Source organism: Pteropus alecto, unplaced genomic scaffold, assembly GCF_000325575.1.
Source record: "Pteropus alecto unplaced genomic scaffold, ASM32557v1 scaffold88, whole genome shotgun sequence".
NCBI lineage: Eukaryota > Metazoa > Chordata > Mammalia > Chiroptera > Pteropodidae > Pteropus > Pteropus alecto.
The window spans coordinates 10,917,923-10,925,604 of NW_006494611.1; the positions used below are offsets into that span (position 1 = coordinate 10,917,923).

Here is a 7,682-nt window from a genome sequence, read left to right on the forward strand (position 1 = left end):
GTTCAGCTGGTTTCTGTGTTCTTAAGTCCTCAATGCTTTGAAAGAAAGAAGTGGGCACTCTGGCCAGAATAACACAGCAAAAGAATGTGTTCAGGTGCCTCTCCCTGGCTGCCCCTTGCCTCAGGATACCCCAACTCCCCGAATTGCTGCTGAGAGATGATCAGAGGAAAAGGACTCAGAAAAAATGGGAGACCCAGGAACTGGGATCCAATTACAGAAAGAAAGTGGGGAAAAGAGAGATAGTGAGAGCAATTGAGAACGGCAATGCAGCAAAAAGAGCTTTTAGTGATAATTAATAATTAACATTTCTAATGATGTCCCGGCGACAGGAAGAGGCCAGCACAGGGGTCTGGGGCATGATTCAGGGTGACGGCAACCCCTAGGAGGACCAGCAGCCTGAGCCTCATTAACCTTCAAGAGCCCCACCCCGCCCCCAACCCATACAGCCCTCATGCAGCTGGTGGGCTGCCTGCAGCTGAGACGGCCATTGATATGATGAGTCCAGGAGAAAGGGGAGGCTGAGGAGTGATTTAAGATGGATAGACTGTGGATATGACAGGGTACTAGGGAATTCCTTTTCTGGACTCCCAGATCCAGCTCCTGTGAAAGCTAGGTAAACTGGCTTTCCCTTGATCAAAGCAAACAACAAAGGGGAGGCATATTCAAAGAGATAGAACATTCCTAGGGAGCAGCAACAACATGCTAACAGCCAAAGAAATGGGAGAAGGCAGTGGAAGGGAGTAAAGGCAGGAGGAGAATGCCATGATTGGTGAGAGGAGATCTCCCAAGATGGGGCAGATATGTCCAAAGCCACAGCTGAGAACAGGAGGGACCGGTTACATGGTTATGGCTGTACTAATGGCAGACTGGATGGCAGATAGTGCCATCGAAATGTATATATTGAAGCCTTCACCTCACAGAAGTAATTAAGATTAAATGAGGTCTTAAGAGGGGGTCCTAACCTGATGAGATAGGTGTTCTTATGAGGAGAAGGAGATACGAGAGCTCCCCACCTCCCCAAGCATACACAGAAGAAAGGTTATATGAGAACACAGGGAGAAGGTGGGTGTCTGCAAGCCAGAAAGTGAGCGAGATCTCCCTTTGATCTTGGACTTTCCAGCCTCCAGAACTGTGAGGAAACAAAATTCTGTTGTTTCAGCACCCATCTGTTTTCTTAGAGCAGCCTGAGTAGACTGATACAGAGTGAGCAAAGTGACTGTGGCAATCTAAAAACTAGTTATAGGCTCCAGGGTGACCAACCGCCCTCTCTTGCCCAGAACTGAGGCATTTCCCGGCATGCAGGGCTTTTAGTGCTCAAATTGGGACGGGCTCAGGTAAACTGGGATGGTTGGTCCCCCTAGCTACAGCAGCAGCAGTATTAGCAGTAGCAGCGGCAGCAGCTATAATTAGCTGATGCATTATATCATATTTATATCATATTTATTCACTTTTAAGCTGCCTCATTCCTAAAGGATGTGGATACTTTAAGCTCTTATGTGCTTTACGGATACAAAGCATTTCACAAACACATCTGTCCCGCCAACCTGAGCCAGCTCTTTGCCCGCCAAACTCAGGTTTGGCCTGTGTTACCCAAAAGGCCAGTGTGGACTCAGCCAGCTGCAGGGGTCCTCTCCTGCCAAAGTCTCCATGGCCCTGGGGAGCCCTGGCCCCTTCACTAGGTGTCAAGCAGATGCCCAGACCTCACCCTTGGAGTTCTGATTCCTTCAAGCTGGGTGAGTACCCCCATACAGCCCTTGGCAGGCTTAGCAAACTCTCCAGAGGCTTCTGAGAAAGAACAGGGCTCCCAGGGCTCAACAGTAGCTCTATCTACTGTTGCTTATGTTCATTTTATCTGCTGTGACTTTTTATTTTGAAACAATGTCAAATTTACAGAAAAGTTTCAAGAACTGTCTAAAAACATTCTCAAATCCCCTTTGGCCAGATGCACTAATTGTTCACATTTTGTACCTTTGCTTAATATTTTTCTTCTTTTTTTATCTAAAAAAATAAAACAAATTAAGCCTTCTAAGTGTGTATGATACAAATTGACAACAGAACATATATAATACATAAGGAAATGTATCTTTATATTTCGGCAGCTCAACACCTGCTTACTGATAGAGATGGGCCATTGTCACCTTTGGTGGCAAAGATCATGGTTGCCTGGGGCTGGGAGTGAAGAGGGGTTGACTAGGATGAGGGACAAGGGGGTGATGGAAACATTCTATATCCTGATTGTGGTGGTTACACAAGTATAAAAATGTGTCAAAACTTATCCATCTGAACGTATGCTTACAATAGGTACATGTTATTGTAAACAATTTATACTTCAATAAAGTTGATTTTTAGAATGTATCCTTTTTTTTTAAGCTTAGTAGCCTCTGTTCTGAAAGACCCAGTAGACAAAAACTGATGACTTTAAGACGTATGGATTTTATACCCTTAATTATCGTACATTTATTAGATGGCACTTATATGTCAAGCTCTGTTTTAAGCATATTACAAAAACGAACCCGATAACAAGCCTGTGGTGTAAGGGCTATCATGGTCCCCATCATAGAGATCAGGAAGAGAGGTTTGCTAGTGGCTCAAGACAGCACAGTTAAAAAGTAGCAAAATGTGGGGTGGTTCCATAGAGTAGTGGTAAGCACATCTGCTTTACACACAGAAGGTCCTGGGTTTGAGCACCAGTGGAGCTACGGCCCATACCCCGGGCACGCCAGGCCCCAGGTGTGTGCCACAAGCACATTGGAGGAGACGCCCTGCCTTCAGAGATCCAGTTCTTAAAGGGAGACAGCAACATCCGTAGGTCAGGGGTGGAAGTAGAGAGGGGGAATTTTAAAAAATAATAAAAAATAAACAAATTTTTTTTAAAAAGTAGCAAAGTCTAAACATGTCTAAACAAAGTCTAAATATGGACTGTCATGCCATAGCTGAAGTGCTCCCTGAGAACCTGCAACCCTCAGTGGGCAGAGGGAAGCAGACTGTTCGAAGCCGACTGTCCTTGGGACTTCACTGCTAAGTGCCCACACCAGCTGACTTTCCCCATCCTTGACACCCACTAGATCTGTCACTCTCATCTCTACTGCTTTCCAATTGCTCAATTTTAGGATCCAGTGATGCCGCTTAGCCTAGTGCTGGAGACAGAGTTGGTCATTTGAGCCACTCTGTCTGTCTTCAAGAGATATTAACAGAAAATAAATATCAATGTGTGATTTCCTGAAGTTCTGTTTCAGGAGCCAAGGCTGGTTTCCTGGTGACTTGTATAATTCCTGTAAGTCAGGGTTCTGTGGGGGAGAGCGCTGGACCAGATCTCAGGAGACCTAGTTTAAGCATGAACTTCACCATTGAATTGCTGTAGGGCATGTTGCTTCCCTTTTCTGGGTCTCAGTTTTCTCATCTAAAATAACAGGAAGTTAGACCAGATCAGAGGTCTTGGCCTATGGATTCCTAGGAAGTCCATTGGTTGGGCTTCATGTTCTAGGAATCCTCCAAAATTTGTATGTAGAGTGTTTTGTGCACATGGTTAAAGGAGCCCATAGATTCGTCTCATTTTCAAAGGGGTCCACTATTCCTCCAAAATTTTGCCATAACTTGCCTGCCAGGGTCCTTTTTAGTTCTAAAATTCTAAGATTCTATGTCTTAATCTAAGTCTTTGTACTGCACTTCAGCCTGGAACAGAGAATGACAAAGGAGACCCAGGACATTCATCAAAAAGAGGACTAGCCCGTGGATCTCCTGATTGTAATCTAGTCTTTTTCATTCATTCACACATTCAATCATTCATTCACTCAACACATATCCATTATAATAATTGTGTAATATTCAAATAACTTTTTACCAGTAGTTCCACATATGCCCAGAGCCTCAACAATACCCCAAGGCCTCACACAGTACCTAGCACATAGTAGACACTCTCTATGTAATTTGTGAATGAAACAGTGAACAGGGAAGCTGACTAGGTACTGGGAATGGAAATATGGGGAGAAAAGGTGGAACCCCAAATCAGGGTTTGCTTCAGTGTGTCTCCACACAAAGCCTCTTCCCCTCTGGCCTCTCCTCTTTCATCTGTAAAATGAGGGAACTAGACTACCTAAGCTCCCGGGTCCCTTCTGCATTTAAGATTCCAGTGTGTCAAGACTACCCCAGGCCACGCAGATGGGCTTCTGGAAAAGAGCAGTGCCTAAGGGTTCTCATCTCTGGGAGGTCTCTAGCTAAGTGTATTAGTTACGTCTTGTTGTACAACAAATTAGCCTAATTGTGAGCAACTTAAAACAAGTATTCATTACTTTGCACAGAATCTAGGTAGTTCTACCTCATGCTCTCTTATAAGGTTGCAGTCAAGATGTAGGCCAGAATGGCAATCATCTGAGGGTTTGATGGGGGCTGGAGGTTCTACTTCCAGACTCACTCACGTGATGTTGGCTGGAGGCCTCAGTTCTTTGCCACATGGGTCTCTCCATACTGATGCTCATGCAATGGCAGCTGGCTTTCCCCAGAGCATCGTTGCACCAAGATGAAAGTTGCAACATGGTGGCACTTTAAGACAGGAAGTGATATACAATCACTTATGTTGTATTATACTGGTTGTACAGATCTATCCTGGTGTAATATAGAAGAAAACTACACAGTGTGTAAATGTTGGGAGGCGGGGAACATTGAGGGCCATCTGGGAGGCTGACTACTATACTACTATTTGGCTGGAGCCAAATCTCACAGGTCACTGCTCATAACTTTTCTGGTGGAGTCTCAGTGAGGAGAGTTTAGGCATGAGCCAGCCAGTGTCATCAGTGGAATGTCCTACCTGCTCTCTTCCTAAGCAAACCCAGGAATTGTGTGAGGCTCCTCACTGAAACCCCACTGCCCAGTGCAGTCCTGCAAGGGTGAGGTGAGAGCTGTGCAGGAGGCTCAGCAGGGACCACCCTAAACAACCCAGCAAAACCTCAATTAACTAGAGCAAAGTGAGCCAGGACCCTCACTTAATCAGATTTTTTCTGTATTCGACTTCCCCACACCGATAAATAAATCTAAATACTATCGTTGATGATAGAGACAAATGGCAGGCAAATATGTTGCTATTAAAGATTTAAAAGGAGATGGAACTGAGATCTTTTTCTTGATTATCATGTGACAGGTTCTGGATTTATGAGGGGAAAAAAATGGAATAGGACAAGGATGCAAACCAGGGATTTCCTGATCTTCACTCCCTCTCCACTCTCTGGCCATTGGCGTTGCCAGAGTATATCTCCCATTTTGTGACTCTGCAACAACATCTTTAAAGTGTTTAAATGAGAATGTTCTTGGCTCAGAGAGTACTGCTCATCAGGCTTTTCACATTACTCTTCTTGATCATGTTGGTGTTGAAACTGGATGAGAAGGCACCTTGGAACTGGTTCCTCATATTTATTCCAGTATGGATACTTGATAGTATTCTTCTCATCATGCAGATTGTGAAAATGTCTGGGTGATGTAAGTCTGGCTTTGACCCTTGACATGAATCACACACACACACACATACACACACACACACACACACACACACCACACACACAGAGCATACATATACATATATATATATACTTGATACCTCGTACCAATATTACTTAAATTAGCCTTCTGGCTTGCAAACTTATATATATACTTGATACCTCATACCAATATTACTTAAATTAGCCTTCTGGCTTGCACTCTGTGCTAAACTGAAACCATCTGCTACCATAAATCTGTCCTATGTCTTCATTCCTTTGTGGACCTTACTGGCTGGGGCTTTAACAGAGCTTGGCTATAACATCTTTTTTTGTGAGAGACTGACTTCTGAGGACATTATCTCATTTTATTGCTGTTCAACAAGCTATCATTAAAGTGTTCTGAATCTTTCTTTGCAAGCTTGAAGAATACCAGAAAACTGAGAAAAAATACCAAATGTAGTTTTGTACTGCTTCCATACAATAGTCTTGGTGAATCATGGACTTCTAGTCAACCCAAAGCTTAATTATTCAATATTCGAATTATATCCTTGTTATCCCTATTTAAATAAAGGTTTTTAGACCTTAAAAAAAAAAGACTTACGCCTAGGAAGACCAGGTGCTGTAGGCATTAAAAAAGAAAGACTTACACCTAGGAAGACCAGGTGCTGTAGGCGTTAAAAAAATTAAAAATAAGAGATTGTAAACTGACAAGGTCCTTGCAATCTGTGAGGTCAACCAAGGGTTGCCTCGCCTAAAAAAAAAAAAAAGAAAAGACTTAAAGAATCCTTTGAAGTCTATATTTATATGCTTTATGCTCTCTACATCTAAAATATTGCGAGACACTGCAAGATCCAGACTTATCAATGAATGATGTTACCTCACTTTGCTTGTTAAGGCAGAAATGTGAAATAAAATATTTTAGGAAGTTTTTAAAAATCAACATTTCTAACAATGCAGCATTTCTGCTGGACGATCATCTAATTAGGAAATTAAGTTAACCAGACCATTTCACTTCCTCTGTAAGTGGAATTGAATTTCTTGTGGCAGTGACACAGACGCCTTTCTCCATTTCTGGATATATCCGGCACTTCTCAAACTCCCTTCATTCCTCCCTCAGCCTGGAATTCCTGGAGAACCTGGAGTTGGAGTGAGAAGACGTGGGTTCCAGTTTCTGTTCCGTCTCTCACATCTAGGGCATTTGGCCTCCCTGAGCTCCTTGCTCATCACTTAGAAAAGGAAACTAAAGCACATGATTTTTCAGGTCTCTCACCCTAACATTCTAGGACTCCTTACACTGACCATTATGTTTCTCTTCACTTTCTGAAATCCAGCTGCTTTTTCAGGCTGCAGGTAAAATTCTATCACCATCATGGAGCCTCCCTTATCTCTGTGGACAGAGGAAATTTCTCCCTTCTCTATGATCCTACAATTAACAGGCTGTTTAATGTATTACATATAAGATGCTAACCTCTTCGAGCAACGGGGCTGGTCTTTCTCATAGTTATACGCCTAAGCACTGCTCATAGTACCTAGCACATAGCAGGTGCTCATACTCTGGTTTGTACAAAGTCCAGTGTGTTTTGCAGCACACCCGCTGTACTGGCTGCCTTCAGCCAGCAGGGGGAGCACGTTTGCGCCTTAAAAGAAGAAGCCAATTCAGAACCTGCACTCTATGGGGAGCTGATGGATGGATTTACCTCTGATGAGAGAGACCCATGGGACTGGATGAAGGCAGGGATGAGAGAGAGACTTGTCTTTCTGACTAAGAAACCACCATTTATTTTGCAACTTGGTAAACAGAACAACATCTCAAGAACAGAGAGCAACCTTCATGATAAATTCAGAGCACTTTCTATTTCTAAGGCCTGCATGGAGTTACAATGGGGATACATTCTTGATTAAACACTGTGTAACATGGGGCATTAAGTCTATAATAAATTGGGAGATAGGAGCCTGCAACCTCATTATTTTTAAGAATATTTAATTACAAAATTCTGTAACAAAATTATACCCTTATTAAAACGGTTTCTCGCCAAAGAAGGGGTCTCAAAAGGTGAGACGATGCCAGTAGAAGAGGTGCTGTGCCTTTAGGATTTTCCAAGAGCTCTCCCCGTGCCACTAAACTCTGTTCAGAGATCTGAAAGAGGAAATAAATATCTTCCTTCAGAAAACAGCACCTTGAGGAGGGTGGTCTCTCTCTCTCTCTCTCTCTCC

The 7,682-nt window shown here is 43.2% G+C and overlaps 1 pseudogene; it reads left to right on the forward strand.

The window, feature by feature from the left end:
* The first annotated feature begins 5,288 nt into the window (after positions 1–5,288).
* On the forward strand, positions 5,289–6,619 carry LOC102895304 (annotated as a pseudogene).
* The last annotated feature ends 1,063 nt before the right edge of the window (positions 6,620–7,682 follow it).